The 27,845-nt window shown below is 39.9% G+C and overlaps 1 long non-coding RNA gene and 1 pseudogene across 2 annotated transcripts; one reads left to right on the top strand and one right to left on the bottom strand.

The window, feature by feature from the left end:
• Positions 1 to 158: 158 nt before the first annotated feature.
• LOC110725393 lies at positions 159 to 21,467 on the bottom strand (annotated as a pseudogene).
• A 3,186-nt stretch (positions 21,468 to 24,653) lies between these two features.
• LOC110725660 lies at positions 24,654 to 26,348 on the top strand. Of its 2 annotated transcripts, XR_002512202.1 has the most exons (3): positions 24,654 to 24,935; positions 25,619 to 25,962; positions 26,060 to 26,348. It is a non-coding gene; the product is annotated as an uncharacterized LOC110725660 (long non-coding RNA). The 2 variants fall into 2 exon arrangements; XR_002512201.1 differs by lacking the exon at positions 24,654 to 24,935 and having other exon boundaries at positions 25,290 to 25,962.
• Positions 26,349 to 27,845: the final 1,497 nt, after the last annotated feature.

Raw genomic sequence — 27,845 nt, 5'->3', positions numbered from 1 at the left:
ATAACCAATTAAAGAGGCCAATACAGTGTCACCGTTGGGAAGACCAACCGGACACTCAAAACTCTGAGTGTCGAACAACCAAGATTTGTCTCCGGTTACATGATGAGTTGCCCCTGTGTCAATAATCCAAGAATTAACATCGAATTTTCCATTCAAGCGATTTGCGGAAACATTAACATGACCGAACAATCCTGTAACTGCCTTCCAATGTGCACTGGAGAACTTTTGAATATTAGAACTGACAGTAGTTCGCACTACACTATGGCCATGGCTAACGGAATACTGCCCCCCCGACTGTCAAAACCTTCACAATATATATCAGGGTGCGCACCACCCCCATTTAGTACTGTACGGACAGCAGGGCTTAGGGCATCTTCTACCAATCCTGTGTGATTTTGGTCTGGTTGTTTCGTGTGTATGGCAGTGGTAGATGTTTGCGTTGAAGGTGTTTCATCATCTCCGACCATTGTATGAGTTTGTTAAAAAAAAAAAAAACAAATAATTTAACCTGCTCTTGATACCATGCTAAAATGTAGAGAATATGATAAGTTGAATAAACTCAGTTGCTTGAATTACAATGATGATGGCCATAGACAATAAATAATACATCGTTTCCCTAACCCGATAGAATTAGGAAATAATCAAAAGATCCCAAAAAGATATTATGCTAGGCATAAAATATATACTAAGCATAAATTAAGGAAACTAAATATATCCAAATAAATATATCCACCAATAAATTCATACACATCATGACATCATAGTATATATTTTGATTGGTATATTGATAAATTAAAATTTTAGGTTAACAAAAGTCCGATTATTTGTTCTTAAAAAAAAAAAAAAAGTCATAATCCTATAAAGTTGAGGTTAGATTTTTAAGTCCGATTATTCTCGGAGGCGGAGGGAGATTAAAAATCCGACATCTTGTGGGGTCGGGGTTTGCGGCATAATGTGATCCGATTCGACCTATTGTCATCCCTACTAGATAGTGTGATGTAGCCATTTTGAATCATCCACTTAAGACTCCAAAAGTTATTCACATTCTTGTAAGTCCAGTAAGCCCATCCAAAGGTTGCACGCCCATACACTTGAAGTTGTGCTTTTGCAAAGTTTTGATAATCCTCCTTTGTTGCTCCTTTCACCTGCCACTCAGCAACCCATTCTCCTGCATTTAAATGAAAAAAAAAATTGAAAAAAAATAGATGAATCATCAGTTTCAAATTTTAAAAAATGTATCAGGTGCTACATAACTATATACCATACCAACAAAAGTAAGGGGCCATCAGAGGTTGTAATGTGACTCAATTCCGAAGACATGTTGTTGTTGATGTGGTCTATGTTATGTTGGACACTCATGTTATCGAATATGCTAGAGAAGAGATTGTAATAATGGACGTCTATTACAGTTAACTGCAATTGATGTGTCTATTTTATACAATATTTTACCTCCATCCCTTGGTCATAATTAGTAGTGTTTTTGGCTCTTTAGAGCCACTTTTATTACTAATTGGTGTTTTCTAGTGTTTTCGTAGATTTGGTTGACTTTTGCAGGGATTTATGCTTTTGGAGTATTTTTCCGAGATATTTTGGAGCAATCACGAGCATTGGAAAAACACGACCAGATTCCATAGCTCGGGGCCGGTTAGAGCTATCGAATCGGTGATTAAGGGCTTGGTATAGGTGATACTGGGGCATTTGGACATAGTATTCAAGACCCAAAGAGGAAACCCAGATTGGCCCGAAGAATTGGAGCCCAATCGTAGTCCAAATAGTGTCCCAAGAGAGCAGCCCGACCAAAAAGGCTGGCGCCCGGAGGCACGTCCGGCCGGGCGAGAGAAGCAAAGGCTGGCACCCGAAGGCGCGCCCGATCAGGCGGTGCCTCGCCCGATTGGGCGCGTGTTATTGATAGGAGACGACTAGCGTCGTTTAAGTTTGTTTTAGTTTAGGATTCTTACGGAGTATAAATACTTCTCCGTAAAACGAATTTAGAACTTCTTTACCTTCTTTTTACTCTTTCTTAATTTTTCTGAGACTTTCTCTCTCTAACTCTTTTCTCTCTCCTCTTAAAATCTTAGTATTATTTTCTCTCTATATAACTCTTGGTTTAGTTTCAGTAATTTATTCTCTTTCTTTGATCATGTTTCCTCTAATTGTCTTGATTAGTTTAGTTTTAATTATGTGTGAGTAGTTTTATTTCTAGGGTTTATGGGGATCCATAAATAATATGAAGGGGTAATTTATTGTTGTTGATTGTCAATGCTAGATTAATTTCCTATTGATTGATTTAATGCTCTGTGACTAGATTAGGCCTATCTTTTATGCATGAGTTTGACAACATTGATTCGAGATTCGAGAGATGACAGTTGATGTTTAGGTCTAGTTTCAATAGGCAGATTAATTTATAAATGGTTAAGTCGAGATTCGAGAGATGAGATTAAATACCGGTAAATTAATTGTGTGATTGTAATACGTAGCGAAATCCCTTTACAATCTGGTTAATTGATGCATTGATGATTGACTATTATTGATTATTGGTATTGCATGATAATTTCTTATTGAATTGTTTTAACGTTTTACAATTACGGCTTGTAAAAGTATAGCCCGAATTGATGAATCGAGCAGATGTTAATTTGATATTTAAGGCTATTTTCATTAAGAACTTAGATCTAGTAAATTGCAAGAGCCTGTTAGATCTATGTTGATTAATAAATTGCGAAAGCCTGTTAATCATGTTATTTATGCAATGTCAATGATTGATTATTATGTTTTACCCTGGAGTATTATTTATTGGTGAACCTATGCCCTAGATCCTTTTATATATTGTTTTCTCCCTATTCTCATTCTTTGTAGTTTAGTTTCATACTCAAATATAAATATTGGTTATTTCATAATCTAAATTATTTTAGTTAATTAGGAATAGAAAAACTTGTTTCCCTGTGGAGATCGACCCTACTTCCCTATCTACATTAGTTAGAGGATTTAGGTATTACTTTTGATTAGGGGATACGACTTTACCCTGTCAGCAATCCACTAGCAAGGGGAAACAACTCCCTTGGATCCATTACATCCATAGGTCCTAAGCGATTAGACATTATAACATACGCGCTTGAAGAGTATTTGCGCACTGTATCATATCCTTGCTGATAATAGTCCTTTAAAGTGTCCAAAGATACTTCAGGCGCTCCAGGCTCGTTGAGCAGCTCAATTGCTAACAAGCTAGATTGTTTTTCATATCTGCATTCAAATGACATGTGTGCTTAATGCATTCAGTATATATAATTTCAATTGGAAAAATGAAATTTTCCTTGAAATTAGAATTTACAGAATTTGAAGCTTCTAATTGTGACAAGTACCTAGAAGCTAAGAAGTCAATCGCAGCAACACTCTGTTGTACAGAATCATCAGTTTTTCCCCATTCAATAGATCCATCTCTAGTTCCACTGTGTTCGTTCCCATTTTGTGACCCGGGTACTGCGTGCAGGTCTATAATAACCTGAATATCATATTTTCTGCAGGTTCAACATAAACACATAACAATATAAGTCCCTTATCAACACATTAAAAAGTTCTTGTAAATTTGTAATCAGCACATACTAAAAAAAAAAAAAAAAAAAAAAAAAAAAAAAGACGTACTCTGCCCAAGTGAAGGCATTGTCCAAGGCCTGCAATGATCCTCCCACGAAAGGCGTAGGGGGTGTCGGGTCACTAGCTATCCACCATCCTACCGGAATTCTAACAGCATCGAGTCCATTCTGAGAAATGAACTTGAAATCCTTCTCAACAATGAATGTGTTCCAGTGTTCCTAAGACAATGAACATGTGCATATTTTTGTCAGAAAATTTTAAATTTAAACTGGAGAAGTTGGTCTATAAACCAATATATTAAAAGAGATATAGTATATGATGCTTACCCTCATAACCTCTGGGGCTTTTTCCTGGCCATAACCGTTAGTAACTTGGAATTCGCCGTGAAAGGTTCTTACTATAGACATCACAAAAACAGATGGGTTATCATCTCCCCATCCACCATCCCCTGCATAATCTGCAGTGACTAGATCTTGTGTCTTTGCCTGCAGAAAAAGACCACTAGGAGCCTGAATTCGAATACGGTTTTGGTCATCAGATTTTCTGACAATCTTAAATATTTCAGAATCTCCAGAGGGTTGCTGGCCTCTGTAACCACTGAAGGGTTGTCTCCACTGGCCTGCACTCCTGCAAACTGATTGTTGAGCACCCGGAAATTGAATGTGTTTTCGTCGATTCTTCATAACTACATACAAAAAAAATATATTATTACAGCTTACAATAGTACCATAGAAAAATGTCTGATTATCACATTAAAGTCGAGTTTAATTTGCAACAATTTAACTAAGATAGTGTTTAGATGGTAGTGAGAAGCTTTACCTTGAAGGTTTCCCAAGCAGAAGCAGAAGTTCTATTAGCAACTAAGATGCTCCCTCCACCATTCTCAGCACATACATACTTTCCATTATTTGTCACTGATTTTAGTTGAATGTGTGTTCCATCCTGTACAGTTTTAAGTACTTAATTAACAGTTTAAATAAGGGAATGATATGCTTCTATTTCTAATAAATAACTTGACATATCTCACTAATAGAGAGTATATAAAACGATCTTGGGCTTCAACCATTAGCTTAAACAGTTGGTTGAAATAATCTTAACAAGGTATTAGAGCCAGCGAAACAAAAGTCACAAGTTCGAATCTCATCCACCCCCTTCTTTCAAAGTGGAATATTAAACAAGAGCTTCAACCATCATCTTAAGCCGCTCACTAACACTCACCAAAATCAAATATCTTTATTAAACCAATGTGATGTCCTCCTGAAAAGAATTTAGGCTCCTCTTAACTTAAAAACAAATTACTAGTATTATATATTACCTCTGATTTTTTTAAGTAGCAACTTTATCTTTAATTACATTTAATTGATCAATTAAAAAGCATCCACATATTCACATCACCAATTATCAATCAAATGTGTATTTAATTTGTTCATCAATCAATGATTCAATGTCCTGATCTAATGTATCATCTTCTATTACGACATCAAATAACTTTCTAAACTAATTAGTTTCATTAATCCCCTCAATTAGTGATTTTTTTACCAAATCAATCTCTCATGTCAATCAAATCACAAATTCCCTAATTAATTACAATAATATTATTTTATCCATTAATCAATCACTCATCCACAAAAAAATAATTTACCTAATCAAATCCCTTAAATATTTTTGTTTCACTCACTCATTTGATGGGTATGAAAATACATACACTATAAGTTGACTACAATTGGGTACCAAACAGAAAAACCAAAACTACAATGGTACCAAATGAAAAATCCTTTATTTTTATTTACTACCTATTAAATTCTAAAAGTATAGATTTAATTTGGTACCACGTACTAAGCAGTTTTCATTAGTGGTCAGCTAATTAATTTATTTTTCATTTTGCGTACCGAACAAGGTTTGGTAGAGGTTTTTGAGAGCTTATCACAGTTGACTCGATCTGAATTTGGGCGGGTTTAAGGCAGTTTTTTTGGCCTGGTTCGAAAATGGCCTAAAAAGCCTGCAGGCCCGACCATTTTGGGCGGGTTTGGGCATAGGATTTTCTAGAGGTGATTAAAATCAGGCCGAGCTAGGCCGTAACACAATTATTCATGCCAAAACCCGCAAAAAAGTAACGGGTTAGTCAGGCCAAAGCGGGATTTTGGCTTCTTCAGGACAGATTCAGGCTTTTTAACTAAAAATTCGTTTTTATACTTGCCCAAACCCGCCCTATTTTGGGCCGAATCAGGCTGGGCCAATGTTGATCACCTCTATGATTTTCGACTAGAAACTAGGCTTGACACGAGAAATTGGCATATTTTTAAGCCTCGGCCCACCCATTGATCAGGTCTAGGTCTTTGGGAGTATTTTAGTTTCAATTTTGAACTTAATTTGTTTTCTTTAGCATTAAAATGACCCCCAAAATTTTATCAGAACATTTTTTGTCTCATAAAATGAGAAAAAAAAAATTAATTAGCTAACCACAAACGGAAACCATTAAGTTGTATCAAAAGCTATACTTTTAGAATTTGATAGTAGTGAAATAAAAAGATATTTGGAAATATTGTAAATAATATTCTCAACTTTACTTGATTTTCTTTTAATTATCCTAACTTTGAATTATTCTGGAATAATCCCAACTTTTTGGGGTGTTAACTTTCTTCAATCCCAAACCGGTCAACGAAAGTCAATGACATGTTATGATAGGTCATGTGCCACATGTGGAGTTGTAAACTTGTAATTGGTCTAAAAAAACTAAAGTTAAAAAATAATTAAAAAAAAAAACCCCTTATCCCTCCCAGATCACCGTGATCCCCACCTCCTAACGCCAGCCGACCGCCCCAACCCCCTCCCTTCCCATGCCCTGATGTCCGCCGGTTTTCCCCCAACCCCCCGCCGATTTACAATTTATTTATCCAATATATTTTAGATAGGTACCAATGCAAAAATCAAAGTATGGTCTTGGCTTGGTGTTAACAAATTTTCAATTAGCCATAATAAATCCACAACACTTTAGGCAATTTAAAAATTAGTACTCTGTAGTATTTAGAGATCTTGAAGAGAGTGAAGGATGACTCAAGTAGTTAGAGCTCTCCTTTAGATTTCAAAAGATTTTGCGATTGATCTAATAAACATCCTAAAATAGAATTATTTTTTTATTTTTAATATTTTTTTTAAAGGTAATAATAAATAAACATTTAAAAAACCATTTCACCAGGGGAATTTCCTAATGAGTCCTAAAATAGAATATATGATTAATAATCTCAGCAAAATAAAAAATGGATAAAGATCAAAAGAGAAATGTTCTGGTTATTTAATTATATTTTTTTAGTGAAATTTCAGTTGAAATGTTCTGGTTATTCAATTATATTTTAAAGGGTATTTGTAGTAATTGTATATTTATATTGTGTATGAAATATGATTACTTGGTGGACATGAATGTCAACGTGCTAGTAGTCCAGAAATAACGTGCGCTGTCGTGTAGAATAGAAATTATATGTATCGAAGCTTATCTGATGTCGTTTAGTGTTAAAAAAAAAAAAAAGTGTTTTAGACTTTGACTTTTTACCTAGTTTTTTTTTTGACTTTTTACCTAGTTGAATATTGCAAGGTATGAGACTTTAATACTTTATTAAGTCTCTCTCTTAAAAGTCTTATTATATTAATCGTTTTTACATAGATGAACATGGATAGACTAAGGATCTGTTCTCATACGTTTATTTTCAGTTCAGTTTAGTTCAACTCAGCTCATTTTATTTCAGTACAGCTCCTAATTTCCTTCTCTTATAAAATATTCATTTCAGTTCAGTTTAGTTATTTCAGTTCAGCTCAGTCAGTTCAGTTCAGTTCAGTTCAATTTAGCTGAGTTCAGTCAATGAGAACAAGTCCTAAATTTGTTTTAGTACTCGTAATAATGCTAGTTTAAAACTTGTGACGTGCATTTATTGCATCTACCGTAGTAATGTTAATTAAATTAACATAACATGATCAATTAATATGCGTAGTAGATAAATTTATGAGTGATGATTTCCCTGAATAACAAAAAAAAGATAAGAGAAATAGGAGTAATTTCGATCAACAATGATAAAATTAGCCCATTTAGTGGCACAATGGGACATTGGTTGTCTGGTTGTAATTCTTAAATGATTCGTTTGGATACCTTCCCCCAAAGTATAACAACTTTGGCCAAAATAAAACTCATTTAATAATATTTAGCTATTATTTCTTTAAAAAAAATTAAAATTAGCTAATGTCCCTACATTAGTCATTATTCTACTTACTTTCTCTGTCATTCTAGATTTCTATCTAAGCATTTTGGGAAAAATTAACCCAAAATATACAAATTTTTCCAATGAACTAGTCGCAAATGTTTTTTTTTTTTTTTTTTTTTTTTTTTTTTTTTTTTTTTTTTTTGTGTGTGTGTTTTTTTTCTAACTTAAACTAACAATTAGAAGAAAAAATTTTGTTTTTTCTTTTTGTTAGAGGGAGATATGCTGAATAGATCACGGTGTGTACTGTTTGGATTGAAAAAAATGGAGAGAAAGAAGAGGAAGGAAAATGGAGAGATAAAATATCTTTCATTTGGATAACAAATGAGGAAGGAAGGGAATTGGAAGCGAGAGAAATGGAGGAATTAAATTGTTGGAAACTGATCCCTCCAACAATGGAGAGATTTGAAAGGAAAATTTAACATTTTTCCCTCCCCTCCTCTTGTCCTCCCTCCCCTTCTTTTCCTTCCTCCTTTTTTATCGAATCATAGTGTAAGTAAACTGTCTAACATGACAGCAAAAAGTACATACCAAGTTTAGCACCATCAATAAGGGTCAAAATAAGGTGGTACAACACCCACATAGATGATAGATCCTGTTTCGGTTGAAAACAATGGGACCTTGCCGAAGGTCCGCTGAAATGGAGAAGACTGGATTCGATCCAAGTTGTGTTGGGCCGAAGGTTTCCTGCACAGTGAACACACGTAAACTAGCCTCGGGGGTGTTTCCGAGGAAGGCCCCTCCGATGCTAAAGTCAGTACAATGTGTAAAAGGAAGACACTATGCAAGAGAGTTTGTAGCTTGAGGCTTTTGTGGAATATTTCTGAATGCAAGAATGAGCATATGAATTGGAATATCGGTGTATATGTCCTTTTGAATGTGTCAATATGATGGCTTTTATACCTCATCATACATGGAGAGGTTGGGCTTTAGCCCAATTGGCTTACTTTGTGGGCTGACCTTTGACTTTTGAGCAATTGGAGAGTTGAACCTTGACCTTGGGCTTTTAATTGGATCATTTAGTGCTCAGGCCCAATTTTGACTAAATTGGACCCAAACAACTTGCCCCCCAGACCCGATTTGGAAGGATTACGGGTCGGGTTTGATTTAACTCAGAAAAGGAGGGAAGTAAATGATTTAATTGATCCAAAAATTTGAATTTAAACCGTAATTAATGAGATAACAACGGTTAATGATTTGCGGAAGTTGGACGGATAATGGGCAGTTTAATCACAAGACATGTGTTTAATGGTTACTTAGTGGGTATTTAAGAGAAATTAAAGCACAGACTCTTCGTATCCCGTACCTGGAGATATAAACAGAGGCGCGTCATTCTCCTCACTTATTCACCAACACAAACCCAGAATTCTTCGAGAGAGAAACCAAGAACCCGCATCAAAACTTCGCAAATTCCCCGAGCATTGAGCTTAGAAACTGAGACTTGCCACTACGAACTCGTAAATCGGTAACTTTCGCTTCAGATTAAGGTAAATTCCTTTGATTTCAGTTTATTTTTCTTCGAATTCGAACTCCTTCCCCTTTTCTTTCGACTTTTCTTTTCGAAATAATCCATGGCAAGAGGAGTTAGAGGTAGAGCCCGTGCTCCAAGAAGAGCAAGGCCGATTCCCGATCCTAGGAACAGGATTGGGACCTGGAATGGTCAAAGGCCGGAGTCTGACCCTGCTGATGGGATTAGGGCGACTCCCCTTTCCTCGGCTCCTCCTCAAAGAACGGATGAGCCGAGTGCTTCTGGACGGGATGATGAAATTCCCGCTGTCCTTTGGGATATCCTCCCTGGGTTTTCAGAGTGGGAGAATGCCGAAGTCGTTTCGGCCATGATAAAGAACCGCCCCTACTCATGGTGGGTAGAGAACGCCGATCAATATCGATTTGCCGAGCAAATTGAGTTGCATTACGGCATTTTTGAAGCTGATGGATATTGGTGCCGAATGCCCTCAGCATCCGATAGAATCCATCGTCCACCCCCAGGGTATGTGGGGGTGTACACGAGACAGCTTCAGTATGGGCTGAGGTTCCCTTTGGACGTTTTCGTCCGAGACTTGCTGATCCATTACAACATTTCCCTATGTCAGCTAACCCCCACCAGCATCCGAAGGGTGATGACATACTTATGGGTCTGCAAGTTCTTCAAATACGTGCCGAACCTGCACTGCTTCAGAAAGCTCCATCGGCTAGTGCCAAATATTCAGAGTGGGCACGGAAGCCATGGTTCTGGGTGGTATCGGATTGAGTCCCGGCCCCAATACTTGACCATGTGGCCAAATGACTCTTCAGACAAGGACTGGAGAGGTCAATGGATTTGGGTTAGGGCACCCACAGATCCGGGCCACCCTTGCGTCTTCAGCGCTCCCCGGTACTTAGCTGAGCCTGATCCCGAAATGGGAAGTCTAGGTCCCCCCGCAGATAACGGGGCGGATCCGAACCTGGATCAGCAACATATCTTCGGCAAGCTGCCGAACCCGGGGGGAGTGGTCGAATGCAGCATATCCCGGAGACTTGGCTCCCCGATACGCATTACGTTTTCCAAGAGAATATGCTAGCAGCTGTTGGCCTCAGCCGAAAGTTTAAGGATGGTAAGCTTCTTCGGCTGGGGCCGAGGCTTTTAACTACCTCTTTTTCTTCTCTCGCTTTGCTTTTTTATGCTGTGCCAACATATCTGAGCTAAACTTTTTCCCTTTCCTTTTTTCAGAGCGGGACGAGACCAACGTTGGTATTAACTACGCTCGTCTTGGTGTTAACCGAGAGCGAGTTGTAACTGAACGGGCCCCGTCTATCACTGAGCCGAGGCATAGGGAAGTTCATCTGGATTCTTCCCACTTCCAAATTGAGGCTGTTGCTCTGTATCAGAGGCAGAAGCCTTGGTGGAAGAAGAGAGACCCTTGGTTTCAGCTGCTGAACGAAGAAGCTGAAGCTGCCCGCACAGCCGAAGAGGTTGCACGGGTACTTGAGGCTTGCGAAGGAGGAGAAGGGTCCTCCAGAGCTGCTGAGGCCGAAGCTGCAGCTAGAGCAGCTGAAGAAGACGAGGCTTTGCTGAAAACCTCGGTGAGCTTTCAGACAACTTTTTTTTTTTTTTTTTTTTTTTTTTTTTTTTTCTCACACTCTTCTTCCCCCCTGTCTGTTACAGTCTGAAGAGAGTAACAGACACAGAGAAGGCAAAGCTCCTGTTCGTCCTCTGAGAAGGACGATGCTGAGGCAACCAAAGCTAATCAAGCTCCATCGTCGTCCTTCCCTTCTTTCCAGACTCTGCATTCTGGAGAAATGGGTTTCTCGGCCCCCCGAATTCCAATCCCAGATCACATCTGGGACCTCATATGGGGTCAAAACCGAGAAGGAGCTGCAGCCTACTTCGGCAATTTTGCTGGCATGTCCGAAGTAGACAGGGCAAGGATCTGGTCGCTGAAGGCCACTGCTGGGATGGGCGAATCCAGCAGATCAGTTCCTGACCCAGCCAGGTCTAACCAACTGCTGATGATGCAGGTAATTTTCCTTCATTTCCTCCGAAATTCAGCTCTTCATATATATATATATTTTTTTTTTATTTATTATTTTTTTTGTCTTCCTGTTTTCAGTTCGTGCACAATCAGACTCTCACTGTAGAGCTGATAGATACCCTACAAGATAGGGTAGACGCTGCTGTGCACGAAAAGAAGGTGGCTGAAGAGGAAGTTAAGCTTGCTAAGCTGAAGCAAGCAGCAGCTGAAGAGAAGCAGCAGGAGGTTGAGGAGTACGGTAAAAAAGCTGCCGAAGCCCTGAAAACCTTCTGCGATGCTATGGAGAAGGAGGTTTTTCCCCCACTGATGGAAGGGGAAAAATTCCTCCAGGAGCATATGGGAGTGGACGTCTCCAAATTCAAGGCTGCCGTTGAGAGCAGAATTCAAGAAGGAACTGCTGCACAAGCTGAAGTGCAGCAGCGTCTAGAGGCTCTTGAAACCAGCCGAATGGCTGCTGAAGAGTTGCTCCTGGCCAAAGACGTCCAACTCTCAGAGGCTGCTGCTGCTGCTGAAGCCCAAAGAGCTAAATTCCAAGAGGCTGAGGATCAACTGCTGATCCAGAAAGTTGAAGTGGCCCAAGCTCAGGCAAAGGCTTTCCAAATTCAGCAAGAGCTGAATGAGCTGAAGGGTTCCTCCTCCAAAGTCGCTGATGAGCTGAAGAAATCCAAGGAAGACTTGGAGGAGACCCAGAAGAAGCTGGCTGATGCTGAGGCTTTACTCAAGGTCCGTGTTTATACCCAAGAGGAATATGAGATGGGTTTCAGAAACGGATTCCGAGTATGCCGAAGAGTCTGCCTTCATGCTGAGCCGAAACTGGACTGGTCTAAATGTGCTGAGTGGGTCCAGAATCCCGAAGACCCTCACATGAAGTATGCAACTCCAGCTGAAGCTGAAATTCTTAAGGCTGAGGAAGCCGAAGAGGAAGCTGAAAGACTGGAGTTGGAAGCTGAGCAGAGGGAAAGGGAGGCTCGGCAAAGTGCAAAGCCCGCTTCTTCTGCTGCTGGAGCTGAGGCCACCATGGGGCTCAACGCTGATCAGTCTGATCCTCCGGCTGAAGCATAGGAACTCGGGCAGTCGTCTTCAGAATCTTGCGGTTCATCATGTGCTTAACTTTAGACTTGCCGCTTTCTGAGTTTTTTGCCTTGTTTTTTGCTTCAGCTTGCCTTGTCGTACAGCAGTTTTATTTTTTTGCTTATGTACGTATTTCGGCAGCTGTTATTTTCCGCTTGTGGGCGGCTGCCGATACTGAATTATTGAACTTGTAGCTCAATTTTTGAGAAACATTAATCTAATGCTCTTTTCTTCAGTTGCTTTACTTTTGAATGCTTTACTGTTTCTTTTCTTCAACTCTGCCGAACATAGTTGTACTGAGTGCTTCTTGCCCCCACAGAAATTGAAGTATGACTTCAGCTGAATAAGCAATTTCTGAACTTCTTCAAAATGGGTATCCGAAACACAGGGCCAACTGAAAGCAATGCTTCTGGGATACAAGTCTTACTGAAGATTGACTGTCTGAAAGTTGGATATCCGAAACACAGGGCCAGCTGAAGGCAATGCTTGGGATATTAGCTTTCTGGGACTAACCTCTTTAGAACAAGTCTTACTGAAATTTGACTTCAGCTGAAAGACCAGCGTTCTTAAAGAAGACGCATATCCGAAACACAGGGCCAACTGAAGGCAATGTTTCAAATAATGGCTTTCTGGGATACAAGGCTCAGTTAAGGCAATATCCCAGAATTGTCCATGGACTAATGTCTTTGGAGAACAGGTCTTACTGAAGTTTGATTTCAGCTGAAAGACCAGTGTTCTTTAAAAAGACGAGTTTTGTAAGCCATCTGAAACCCAGTTACCCGAAGGCGAAGGTTTCAGACGAGGCTGATTTAAAAATTTTCAACTGTTGCTGTTATCCTTGATTTTCTGTCTATCTTTGAAAAATGGATACCCGAAACACAGGGCCAACTTAAGGCAATGTTTCGGATAATGGCTCTCTGTGATACAAGGCTCAGTTAAGGCAATATCCCAGAATTGTCCATGGACTCATGTCTTTGGAGAACAAGTCTTACTGATGTTTGATTTCAGCTGAAAGACCAGTGTTCTTTAAAAAGACGAGTTTTTTCAGCAATCTGAAAGCCCAGTTACCCGAAGGCGAAGGTTTCAGACGAGGCTGAATAAAAAACCCTTAAAGAGTAGATAGAACATAGAAAATTTTGAAAGGATAAAAAGTTGTAAATATTTATATAAATGGCGGCTCCAAGGCCTTTCATTAGTTCAAAATGTACTTACAAAGATTGTTCTGCCCCGAAGGGTTTACACATGATATTTTTTCAGTACATCAGCGTTCCAGTGATTCTTCAACTCAGTTCCATCCAACTGCCGAAGTCGGTATGTCCCTGGCTGAAGCTCATCATAAATTTCATAAGGTCCCTCCCATGTAGCTGAGAGCTTCCCATGGATTCGGCCTTTCTGAACTGCAGCAGCATTCCGAAGGACAAGATCTCCAATTTTGAGAGGCCTTGCATGGACCCTTCGGTTATAAAATTTGCTGACTCTCTGCTTATAGGCGCCATTTTATCTCGAGCTGAGTCTCTTACTTCGTCGAGGAAATCGAGAGATTCCCTCATCAGTCGCTCATTCTCAGTCGAGAAATGGTGCACTCGAAGGCTCTCAGAGCCAATTTCCTACTGGAAGGACGGCTTCGGCACCATACACCAGTTCAAAAGGTGAGTGGCCCGTTGCCTCTTTTTCAGTTGTCCGAAGGGACCAAAGGGTTCCAGGGAGCTCCTCTAGCCATTTGGACTTTTGATCTTCCACCCTCTTCTTGAGGGCATTTAGGATCTGTTTATTTGCAGCTTCGGCTTGCCCGTTACTCTGCGGGTGGCATACTGCTGAGAATGCCAGTTTTATGCCGAACTGATCTGTATATCGCTTCAGCGGTAAGTTGTCAAATTGTCTCCCATGATCGAAGACAAATACTCTCGGGATGCCAAAGCGAGTGATGATGTTCTGCCAGATAAATTTTCTGACAGTTTGCTCTGTAATGTTCGAGGCTGCTTCGGCCTCGATCCATTTACTGAAGTAGTCGACACCAACTATCAGCCATTTTTTCTGGTACACAGCCTCTGGAAATGGTCCCAGTATATCCAGTCCCCATTGGGCAAACGGGAGTGGATTAAGGATCGGCTGAAGATCCCTTGCTGGCTGATGGATAACTGGAGCATATTTTTGACATTTTTCACATTTTCGAACCAGCTCCTTAGCATCTGCGATCATGGTGGGCCAGTAATATCCGGCCCTCAATGCCTTGTGGGCTAAGGTTCTTCCCCCAATGTGGTTCCCACAGATGCCGAGGTGAATCTCCCGCAGGATATAATCTGCATCTGTTGGTCCCACGCATTTCAGCAATGGGGCTGAGAAGGACTTTTTCAGAAGTTCCCCCCTGAAGACAATGAACCTAGAGCTGGTTCTCTTCATTTTGGAGGCCAAAGCTTTGTCCTCAGGAGTTTCTCCCCGAAGCTTAAAAGCTAAAATGGGTTCCATCCAACTAGGCTCTGGGTCAGCGCAGCACACTTCAGGTGCTTCGTCGACACTTCTTACTCGACGCACTTCTACATATACAGACCTGTTCAGCTCGGTAAAAGATGAACTAGCAAGTTTGGAGAGTGCATCGGCCTGAGTATTCTGACCCCTTGGGATCAGCTGAACCTCAAAAGTTTTCAGCTCTGCAATGACTGATTTGATCTTGGCAAGATAAGCTATCATGGAGGGCTCTTTGGCCTCATAGCTGCCACTGATCTGATATGCAACTAGCTGAGAGTCTGTTTTTAAGCAGACATGATCGGCTTCCAAGGAGATGCATAATTGTAGGCCGGCGATTGCTGCCTCATATTCGGCTTCATTGTTCGAGGCCTTAAAAGAAAATTTTAGTGCATACTCAAAGGATTTGCCTTCGGGAGAAGTTATCACTACTCCTGCCCCCGAACTGTTTTCGGTGGAAGACCCATCCGTAAACACGGTCCAGACTTTCTTGTCACTGTCCAGCACTTCTTGGTATGAGCATTCGGCCAAGAAATCCGCCAGGGCTTGAGCCTTAATGGCAGCCCTCGGACGGTAGCTGATGCTGAATTCGGTGAGCTCAAAAGCCCACTTGGCTAGCCTACCGGATTTTTCAACCTTGCCAAGAACTTTTTCCAACGGCTGATCAGTTAAGACCACTATCTGATGGCAATCAAAATAGGGCCTCAGCTTCCGAGCAGCTACTACTACCGCAAAAGCAACTTTCTCGAGTAGAGGATAGCGGGTCTCGGCATCCGTCAGTGTATGGCTGACGAAATAAATCGGTTGCTGACTCTTACTCTCTTCCCTCAGCAATACTGCGCTGATGGTGGCCGGGCTAACGGCCACATATAGGTATAGAGTTTCTCCTTCAACTGGGCTAGCCAGCGTTGGGAGTTGAGCCAGATGCTCCCGAAGCTGTTGAAAGGCGTCTTTTTGCTCTTCCTCCCAAACAAGCTCTTTTGTTTTCGGGAGTTTCAGGGCTTTGAAGAAGGGTAACCCCTTATCCGAAGCTCTGGAAATGAACCTCGAGAGGGCTGCCATTCTTCCGGTGAGCCGCTGAACATCCCGCTTCGTTTTCGGCTCAGGAAGGTCAAGCGCCGCTTTGACTTTAGAGGGATTGGCATCAATCCCCCTTTTGCTGACCATGAAACCCAGGAATTTCCCTGATTTCACGCCGAAGACACACTTCTTCGGATTCAGCTTCATTTGATGCTTTCTCAAGGTGGCGAAAGTTTCAGCCAGGTCCTTTACATGGTCCTCTAGTTTTCTGCTTTTGACGATCGAATCGTCAACATAGACTTCCATGTTTCAGCCCTTTTGATCGGCGAAAACTTGATCCACCAGCCTTTGATAGGTTGCCCCCGCATTTTTCAATCCGAAGGGCATCATTTTGTAATTATACACCCCAGCGTTCGTGACGAATGCTGTCTTGGCTCGATCGTCGGGGTGCATAAAGATCTGATGATACCCCGAGAATGCGTCCATGAAACTAAGCAAGGCATGGCCACTTGTCGAATCGACTAGCTGATCGATTCTTGGCAAGGGATAGAAATCCTTTGGACAAGCCTTATTTAGGTCCGTGAAGTCAACGCACATCCTCCAGGTACCATTGGGCTTCTGAACCATCACCACATTTGCCAGCCATTCCGGATATTGACAAGGTTCAATGAACCCTGCCTCCAATAATTTTTTGACTTCGGCTGCGATGTCTCGGTTCTTATTGGCGGAGTAATTCCGCTTCTTTTGCTTAACTGGTCGACACGCTGGGTCAACATTAAGCTTATGGGAGATGAGGTCTTAACTTATCCCGGGCATATCAGCTGCCGAGAAAGCAAACACATCTCTGTTATCCCGAAGGAGCTGAATAAGTTCACAACGGGTGTTAGGATCAAGGTCCATCCCGATTGTTACACATTTCTCAGCATCTCCTTCGGCCAACTCAACTGTTTCAGTCTGTTGGTCCATGTCCATTGCCGATGGACTGGACTCTTCAGAATCTGGTCTGCTGCCAATGTCAGCAGGTGTCCCAGTCTTTGTGTTCTTCGGCTGGCTCTCTGAGTCTTGCGGCTCAGCTGAAGAGTCAACCTTTTCCCTTTCGGGACCTTTTTCTCTGGGCACGGATCCTTGGGCCGAAGCACTTAGGCCTTTTGGCTTTTTTGCGCTTGGCTCTCTTTCTTTTTCCTCCTCATCCTTGTAGTCATCTGGGCGACTACTGGATGGCTTGAGGTAGTTGCACCTTCGGGCGTCTTTTTGGTTGCCCTGTATCCTTTCGGGGAAGCCGGCGTCTGAGACGTAAATCATCAGCTGATGATAAGTTGAGACGACCCCTTGGATCTCGTGAATTATGGGTCTCCCCAAAATCGCGTTGTACACTGAAGGAGCGTCGATGACCAGAAACTCGATCATGACGTTCCGGGCTGCCTCATCGCAACCGATGGTGACAGGAAGTGTCACTTTCCCATCTGGATAAGTTGAAGCCCCATTGAACCCGGATACCGGATAGGGTACCGGCGTAAGGTGCTTGGGCTTCAGCTTAATTTGGTTGTAGGCCTTTCGGAACAGAATGTTTGCTCCGCTGCCACCGTCAACAAGGACCTTACTGACGTCGTGGTTGGCCACCGTGGCGATGATCACCAACGGATCCTCGTGAGGGAACGTAATCCCCCGGCAGTCGGCGGCTGTGAACGTCATGTTCGGCACCGGCGACTGGGGAGATTGAATGTCAGCGTTGTTCACCTGGTGAGTCAAAGCTCTAAGGTGACGCTTGTGCTCCCTCCGAGAGTATATTCCTCCCGAGATAACATTGATCGGAGGGAATTTCCCCTCCGGTTTTTTACTGTTTTTCCGGGGGAAATCAAGGTCCTGCCGAGGGTCCTTTGCTAGCCTCTCGGATTCTTTTTTCTCGCGGTGATCCGCGATGTATTTTTTCAAGTATCCCTTCCGGACCATGTCCTCTATCTGGTCCTTCAGCTGTATACACTCCTCAGTGTTGTGGCCCGAAGACTCGTGGAACTCACACCACTGATTTTTATTTTTTCGCTGATACCACTCTGGGAGTGGTCTCGGCTTTCGGTAACTCTGCTCCTCCTTCGTCACACTGTAAATTTTGGCGCGTGGAAGAGAGAGCGGAGTGTAGGACTCGTATCTGCCTGTGTATGAGGCAAACCTGTCCTTCTTTAGGTCGCTGGCCGAAGATGGCTCCGAGGCCTTTGATTTTCCCTTTGCCTTATGGCCTCTGTTTCCCTCCCCCGGATTGAGGTTGGGTTTTTGCTTTATTCCATTCTTCGGCTCGGATGAACTTATCCGAAGCACTAAGAGCTTCCTCCAAGGTCTGCGGGGTATGCATGACCATAAAGTCTAGGAATTTTCCTGGCTGAAGGCCATTCTGCATTGCAAAAACAGCTAGCCCCTGGTCCAGCTGGGAGACGCTTGATGACTCGTTACTGAAACGGGTCAGGTAGTCTCGGAGGCTTTCGGTTTCCCCCTGTTGCAGACCCATGAGCTCTGCGGTAGTCTTCTCTCGGCGGTTTGCCGTGGAAAACTTGCTCCTGAACTTGGAGGACAGATCATCCCAACCTGTTATGGAGCCTTGCCTTACTCCCTTGGAGATCCACGCTTGCGCGACCCCCTTGAGAGTGGTTGGGAAATATTTGCACCAAGTCGCCTCGGATCTGGGGCAAAGATGCATATGAGTCTCATACGAGGCCACGTGGTCCTTCGGATCCGTGGTCCCGTCATATGTGATATGCGACGGTATTTTAACCGTGGGTACGCGCTCTTCTAGTATCCATTGCTCGAATGGTGAACTAGCGGGAAGCATAATGGCCTTGCCCTTGTTCCTGGCCGAAGGGACCGCGCTCCGCCCTCTTAGAGAGGTAGGAGTGGTTTTCGTCCCTGGCTGGGAAGTCTGGGCCTCGGCTGCAGGGAACGAGAGGCGACTACGCACGCTCGGTTCCTGGCCGCCGAGTCGGTCAAGGACGCTTCTGCGAGCAGTCTCAGGTTCCCGGCGAGTAGATTCTGGCCGAGAAGCTGAGCTGCTGCTCTTATGCGCTGCTGGTCTTGAGGATGAGGATCCTTTAAAAAATTGAGAGTTCTTTTTCCTCTGTTTTTCATTTTTCCAAGAATCCTCCTCCCACTCTTCCAGTTCCCGGAAGGAAGGAAGCTTCCCACCGTCATGGTCTAACTTCCTCCGCTGATGCCGGGTATGCGGAGGAGTTTGATCACGAGGCGGTGGCATATTCTGTGCCCTCATTGCCTCCATGAGTACTGCCAGCGCTCTTGCCACCTCTTCCGAACTGGGCCCCGTCAAAGGGGTCCCCGGCCGAGTGTGGTAATGAGGCCGTGCAGCCGATGGTTGGCTTTGGGACACTGAATATGTCCTATGATCAGACTGACCCCTGCTAGACCGAGAGTGGTCCGGCCTATATTGAGAGTCATGCATTGTAGGAGATAGGGAATCCTCCTTGTATGATCCTCCCCCCGAGCCGGCACCCTTGGGAGAGTTCCGGTCCGGCGAGGGCGATGGTGTAGGGGTTTTAGGCTTTTCGCCCGCTCCTTGACGGAGGCTTTTGCTCTTGCGGTTCTTAGCCATGGCTGCTAAGATAATTGCAAGATGATCTTGGTTAGGAATTTGGCTTAAAGATTTTTGAAAGTCTTCCCCACAGACGGCGCCAAATTGTTTCGGTTGAAAACAATGGGACCTTGCCGAAGGTCCGCTGAAATGGAGAAGACTGGATTCGGTCCAAGTTGTGTTGGGCCGAAGGTTTCCTGCACAGTGAACACACGTAAACTAGCCTCGGGGGTGTTTCCGAGGAAGGCCCCTCCGATGCTAAAGTCAGTACAATGTGTAAAAGGAAGACACTATGCAAGAGAGTTTGTAGCTTGAGGCTTTTGTGGAATATTTCTGAATGCAAGAATGAGCATATGAATTGGAATATCAATGATCATATGTGATGTCCTTTTGAATGTGTTAATATGATGGCTTTTATACCTCATCATACTTGGAGAGGTTGGGCTTTAGCCCAATTGGCTTACTTTGTGGGCTGACTTTTGACTTTTGAGCAATTGGAGAGTTGAACCTTGACCTTGGGCTTTTAATTGGATCATTTAGTGCTCAGGCCCAATTTTGACTAAATTGGACCCAAACAGAAAGTATCTTTGTATATGATCTGAGTAAGATTTTAGTTTCCTGTCACACTTTGTTGGGTGCACAATGATGCAGGGAATTAGTTCATTGCGTGCATATTTTTCTAGCTGATGCCCATATCGTGTTTGCCTTGCCTCCCTTGTCATATACAGAGTAATTTCTAACTGGAATGATTTCATTTACCAATCACTGAGGAATTAAGGATGCCTAAATAATATTTTGTTAGATAACCTTTATTTTCATGCGTTAAATTAAACATCAGTAGAATTCATAGTTTAAACTTCTTAATACGAAAACAAGTTCATAAACATAAAATATTAACAAGAAAAAGCAGAAATTTAAATTAAAAAGTGCTCCTTCAAACTTGCTATTCTTAACAAAAACATTCTGCTTATACTTGCTTCATCTCTTTGTAATAATTGCTCAGTCCCGACCTTTCTTCTGCCTCGGGCTTTCTGCCTGCAATCACTCAAGATAAACAGAATAAAACTCGAGCTCTAGTATTCTAGTAGTAGCGTAAAATACAATATACTTGATACAAAATAAATATGTGCTACCTTTCTTGTCATGGTTGCTCTTCCGTCTTGATTTGAATACTGCCGGGAATAGTAACAAGGCTTCCATTGCATATGTAAACCTCAAGAATACGCTTATGGTTCACCTCATGGATGGTTTGTATTTCAGCAATTCGAGATAGTTTATCTTTAGCCTTGTACCACCGAATCTTGAAAAATAAGCCACATTCACCACCAATGCCTAGCAAAACTTCATCTCTCGATCCATCACGATAACAAAGAGGATAAGTATAGTACAAGGTGGATCTGAAACTCCCAACAACTTCACCCAAGACTCTTTCACACCATATTCTTTCATGACCCACACATTAACTGTATTAAGGCATGAAACAACCTCGATTATTAAACACAAGCACCCTTCAAAGACCCCTAAATGCACCAAATTATCTTGTTTGTCATCCTCAAAACGGCCATAGACCGGAACATCATCATCAGGGAATGGCACATTTTGTACCCATTTTTCTTTCCTAAGATCAAAACAAGTAATCCGGCGAGAGAAGGAGGGGAACAACCAATGAAGTAGGTGGTTGTTTATGAGAGCACCGGCTTCACTGTATTTCAATGTAGCCTTAGGAGGAGATGTACTTTCGACAACTTTCCAAGAATTCGACATTAGGCTATAAACCAAGGTGTCCCTTATTCGTAACCCAAAGAAATCATACTCAACAATTTCAACAATTTTGTAATCATTTGTTAGACTATCATAACCAAACCCAGTGATATTAATAGAACGAACACCAAGCATATGGTTTTTCGAAGCATGGTTTAAAGGAGGCGGAACTGAGAAAGAGTTACCAATAGATGGGTTGATCAACAAAAACTGCTCAAAAGAGTTCCTCCACATAAAATTTGATCCAATACATAGTAACCCATTGCAAAATCCAAAGCATTGAATGTTGACAGAATCTTTATTAAATGATTCAGGTAAGATGAGACGGTATAATGCTGGTGTTTCTGGGGAGTCTAAGTTGAAGTAGTGTAGGGCACTTTGGCTGTTTCCGTTGTTGAGTAGGTTGAGGATGAGAAGGCGATTGGTGTACGAGGAGAGCGAGTAGCGAAAGTGAAGGTTGATGAATTCAAGACTTGAAATCTTTGGTTTAAATGATTTGGAAACGCATTTGAAGCGAATAAGTGATTTTACAGGCAATCTATGGAGTATATTGTTGAACAAAATTGTCTATAAAAACCGTCGTTGATATTAAGGTTTTGTAGGATTTGGAAACACATTTGAAGCGAAATGTATACTTGTTTGGTAACTTTGGGAGAATTTCTGCAAGTATTATATCTGTAGGAAGCGTTGACATTTGGAGCAAATTATTTTTTGTGAGATTATTATTTTGTTATTCATATGTTAAAGGATATATGAATGAATAATGTTATATTTATAGCAAGATCAATCAGAAGATAGGTAATGGTTATTAGTCATTTGACCGTCAAGAGATGATTCAATTTCCAATTTTTAGGGAAATTATGCATAATTGATTGGAGATTTGAGGAGTCTATAAACTATTGGTCTTCTCTGACCGTCATTAAGACAATTTCAAACTTTGTTCACCAATAATTATGTAAGGATCGGAATATTAACATTATTTTATACGTCCCAAAATATTGTTCTTGTTTTTAATGAGTATGAAGGAAAGTGTTGTATAAGAGTGCATTCCTTAATTTGCAATCGATGATGTACAGAGTATTGCAAGTAATATGAGACAAAACGATGGAATTTTGCTATCAATGATCCATGTGTTACGAAGCTTCTAAACCTCATCTTCCCGGCCTACTATACAAATACTCGAGTTGAACACTTGAACCACTTGATAGTCCACAATCCTAAATACGGAGTAACTTTGTAAACTACACTTCAATGATACTTGAGTAACATTATATCTCGATATAATTTAAAATCTAGAATGATATTCAGACCAACTACATATGAGCAAAATAGCACACATTTGTTCATATATATCATTTGTGAATGTAGATTAGCTCCATTCGCTTCTTCCTTCTTTTGCAAAGGAAGTCCATTTGTTCATCAATCTTTTCCCTTGTTGTCCATGAAGATTAGTTTCCCTTTGTTGTTAAGTCAAAGCATTATGAAGTCGAACCTTAGTACACTTTCGACTAGCTAATCCAAATACCTCTTTCAAAGTAAAAAGAAGTCCCTGAATTTAAAAAATTATATATATATTTATAATATGTGTTAGCTAGAATTTTTTCAGCTGAACCTCAATAGATCAATAATCCAACTTCATCAAGTATGAAAAAATATCTTATAAATTACTATAGCAACGGGCCAACAAACATCTATTACATAGATATATATTTGAGGCTTGACTTTCGACCGAGTGCTTACATACAATCTGTTATAATGAACATCTATCGTTACTACTTCCTAAAACATATCCTATGATTTTTCAATAATTATGCGGAACTAAATAACAATCTCTACAAAATAAAAATAAAAAATGACAACCAGGATATAATGATAACAAAGAGGGAGGAGGAGAATATTCTAAATCTTTATTGCTTGTTTTGATAAAGAATTAGCACACATTTGCTCATCAATATCAAGCTTTCCCTCGTCGTCCATTAAGATTAGTTTCCCTTTGTTATTGTTTGGCTAAACCATTGGGGGAACCAACCCTTAGTGAACCTTCGTTTAGCTATTCTAAATGCCTCTTTCAAAGAAAAACTGAATCCCTGAATGAAAAAAATATATATATATAAAATCCGTGTTAGTTAAATATTTGCATATGAAGTTTAATAGATCAATCCAACTTCATAAAATATAATGAAAAAAATGTTATTATTTACTATAGCAAGAAGCCAACAAACATCTGTTACATGAAAATAAATGTATAATTGCAAATCACAAATTCCAATTTTGAAAAAAAAAAAAAAAAAAAAAAAAAAAAAAAAAAAAAAAACCCTATAACTATCAAATATATATAATCACAAAGTTTATTTAAAATAATAATTTCTTAAATATTAGAAACCAGCCACTAAATAACAACCAGGATATAATGATATATACAAGAGTAATAATAAATTGTACGTAGCAAACCGATCTCACTCTCTTGCGTGAGAGATCGTTATATACATCCAGATGCACTATTCACCTATGATTATTTTATTCTCAATTTAAAGATGGTTTTTCATTTAATTATCAAATAAGAGCAAAAACTAATCTTGGATGTACGATGTACCAGAGTGTATATAACAAATTTGATGCATATATGAATTAGGTTTTGAAGCATACCTTGTTGATTTGTAGTGGTCGACCACCGGGAATGTTAACAAGGCTTCCATTGCATAAATAAACCGCGGTTGTAAGTCTAGGAAATTCAAATCCATGATTCATCTTTATTGTTTTTACCTTATTATTTTTTAGATCAAACCGAATCAGACTAGATTTGTCATCATCCCAAATCGAAATCTCGTCCTTTGATTTCTTGGTGTATCAAAGAAGCTTTAAACGCCAAGGACGACTATCATAGATGATATCTACCGGTAGTTCCAAACATTGATCTGATATTTCAAACAACTTCACCCATGATTCATTCACTCTGTACTCTTTCATCACCCATATATCCAATTTATTTTCACTTGGAATCTTAAAAATCACATACAAACACCCGTCTAAAACTCCTAATTGTGGTTTTATACGCAATCCAATTACTAAAGAGTAAGGCCACACGATATCTTCCCTCCATACCTCATTACATATATCGAAACAAGCAATCCCCAATTGACCCGGGGGTGTCTCTATAATCCAACGAAGTAAATGGTTGTCTATTACGCTTAGGGGTGTACATGAACAGGACCGGACCTGAAAACCGACCTGACCCTGACCTGTTGGGACCGGACCTGACCCGGACCTGTAAATTCAGGTCCGGTCCTGGTCCTTGAAAATCAAGGTTTCTGGTCCCGGTCCGGATCAGGTCCAAACCCGGGGTTTTCAGGTCTGGACCTGAAACCCGTTAAAAATGCGTTTTTTATAAAAAAAAAAAAAAAAAAAAAAAAAATTCCCAAATTTCAAAAGAAGTCAGTTTCATTTTTGTTAACACACTAACCCTAACTCACTTCTCTCTCTCTCTCTCTCTCTCTCTCTCTCTCTCTCTCTCTCTCTCTCTCTCTCTCTCTCTCAGCCGACAAGCAAACACGGCAACACCCACTCCCTCCAGACCACCGCCCAGGGGCCCAGACACAAGTCGGAAGTCGCCACCGCCCACCAGACGTCCAGACCAGCAGTGACTACACGTTGTACATCCTGCAACGACGAGTCGACGACTACACCCTGCATCTGCATCTCACTGTAAGTTCTTTTTTTTTTTTAATTAAATCTAATTATATTTGAATTGGGTATTTTGTATTTCAATTGCTTATAATGATTGTTTGATGTTTGTAAGTTCAGTTTTTTAGTTAATTTTTTTTCGAATTCATGATTTTTTTTTTTATTTATTTTAAGTAACTGTTTTTGAATTATTTTAGTTCATTTGTTTCGAATGCATGTTGAATTTTGGTATCCTGTAAGTTCTTTTTTTTTTTTTTAAATTAAATCTAATTATATTTGAATTGGGTATTTTGTATTTCAATTGCTTATTATGATTGTTTGATGTTTGCAAGTTCTGTTTTTTAGTTCATTTTTTTCGAATTCATGATTTTTTTTTGAGGTTTTTTTATTTATTTTAAGTAACTGTTTTTTAATTATTTTAGTTCATTTGTTTCGAATGCATGTTGAATTTTGGTTTCTTTCGATTTGTGTGTTTAAAATCTGTTTATTCCGTGAATTTGCTGGGAGTAGATTGATAAATCAGAAAAGATTGATAAATCTGTTTAAAGTAGATTGATAAATCTGTTTAAAATCTGTTTCTTTCGAATTTAGTTCATATTGTAGAATTTGCTGCCTTGTTGGTGTATTGTATATTTGTATGTATTCTGTTTATTTTGTGAATTCAATTTGAATTGTAATTGAATTCTATCGTTTTATATGTTTAGGATCAACAAGAACCACGGATTCTTACTCTTGCAATGTAAGTTGTTCTCACATTTTTTTATAAAATGTTATGTGTTTATAATTGTTACTTAAAAATTACTTATATTGTGTATAATTATATTGAAGATTGTGTATAATTATATTGAAGATGGAGAGCTCTCAATCCAAAAGATCTGCTGCTTTTTCTCAAGAAATGTCACAGCCACTTTTTGAAAAGGATATGGAAGAATTGCAATCTACTTTGCCTCCAGATAAGAAGTTAAAAGCGGGGCGGGAATACATATGGAACAAGAAAAGTAAGAGGATATGGAAGAAAATTTGAAAGAGTTACAAGAAATGGAGAAAGGTAGTATTAATTTTATGTACTTGTAATTTTGTTACACCAAATTTATTATTTCATTGTTATCATTCATTAATATATCCTATAATGTTTTTTTATTTAGAGGTGCAACATGATGTATCTAACGATGGAGACGATGAAGTTGTTTTCGTTGACTCATTAGTGTGAATCACGCAATCAAAGGGAAAGCAACTCGCCAAAATTCAAGTTGTCTTTGGATAATTTATGTATTTCTAGTATTTGAGACTTAGAGACTTTATGTAATTTAATGAATTATTTGTTATATTTGAGACTTATAGATTTTATGTAGTTTTTGTCATTGATATTTTCAGATTTTATGTAAACAGGTCTATAATTAGGTCCAACAGGTTATTTATTCTCTTTAAAAAAAACAAAAAAAAAACACACAAAACAGGTCTGTTCAGGTCTGGACCTGACCCGGACCTGCTGAATCAGGTCCGGTCCCCGGTCCTCAGAATTGGCTGATTCAGGTCCCGGTCCTAACAGGTCCGGTCCAGGTCCGGTCCGGTTTTGGATCGGTGTACAACCCTAATTACGCTAGCCTCCTTACATTGGTGATAAGGAAATGATACACTCGTACGATTATTCTTAGCTTGTCTCCAAGAATTCGTCTTTAAACTATAAACCATAACATCCATTTTGTTTATATGATTTATAACTTTTACTAACTTGTAATCATCATTAACAGCATCAAATCCGAACCCAAAAGTAGTTGAAGTCATCGATAAGACCAAATCCGCGACTTCAACATGCTTGTAAATCCCTGTCAATGGATTAAATACTATGATATCTAAACAATCCGACGGCATCCTTACAATACAATGCAAACCATTGCACGAGCCAACAAAAGAGACGAAACAATAATCCTTTTATGATCTTATGGGAAGAGGTACTTTATTCATTTTAGTGTATGGACGTGTCAAACAGTCGTGTAAATTCGCGGTGTAGAGACATAATTTACTTGTGATGTCGAGGTCAGTGGAAAAAATGAAGAGGTGATCAACGTTGTCTAAGGCATGAAGGGGGTGATTCAAGTGAAAATAGATGAATTCGGGACTCGAAATTAAGGAGTTCAAATGTTTGGAAACACATTTAAATCGACAAAGTGATTTTACGGGTAATCTGTGGAGTATTTCGTTGATTAGTATATGATATCGATTGGTTCGACTTGTAGTAGTCATCGAAGAGTTTTCTTTTCTGCTTACCTAGAAGAGAATTTTAGGGATTTGATGGAAAATATAAAAATATATGGAAGAATTAAGGGTTTTGATGCGTTTTAAAGTTTTAAGTTTATGCTATCCACAATATACTCTGCTTGTATAGTCACAAACTCAAGATTTAATTACTTCCTCTGCTTGTATTGTCTTATTTGGGTTTGGATTATTTTACGAGCTGAAGATAAAAATTGGTATAAATACCAAGAGTTTTAGTTTTTATTTTAAATTTTTTTTAGGAAATTAAGAGTTTTATTTAGATTGGGAGCGATTATTTAGAGCTTTAGATTATCTAGAATTTATTTGTTAGATATAACTTACGAATTACTCTAAGCGTGTTAAGATATTTTATATCTTATTATTTGAATTTGTGATCTATGTATGTCATGAATAAGAATAGGAACAGTTAAATTGTTATTTTTTTTTTAACATACATTGTTTTAGGAATATTCTAAGCTTAATAAATTCAATTTGTCATACTTGTATAATACATTAGGTAACAATTACCATTATCTAATGGTATTGGTTTCTACCTATTTGTTAGATCTCTAAAAGTTGAGGTAATAATTACTCTTACGAAAGGGTCGGGTTTAAATAAATCATTCTCATGTTTAAACCAAACAAATGAACATGTAATAATTAAATAATTCATTT

The sequence above is a fragment of the Chenopodium quinoa genome, unplaced genomic scaffold (genome assembly GCF_001683475.1).
Source record: "Chenopodium quinoa cultivar QQ74 unplaced genomic scaffold, ASM168347v1, whole genome shotgun sequence".
NCBI classification, from domain to species: Eukaryota; Viridiplantae; Streptophyta; class Magnoliopsida; order Caryophyllales; family Amaranthaceae; genus Chenopodium; species Chenopodium quinoa.
This window is presented reverse-complemented; position numbering and strand designations above follow the sequence as displayed.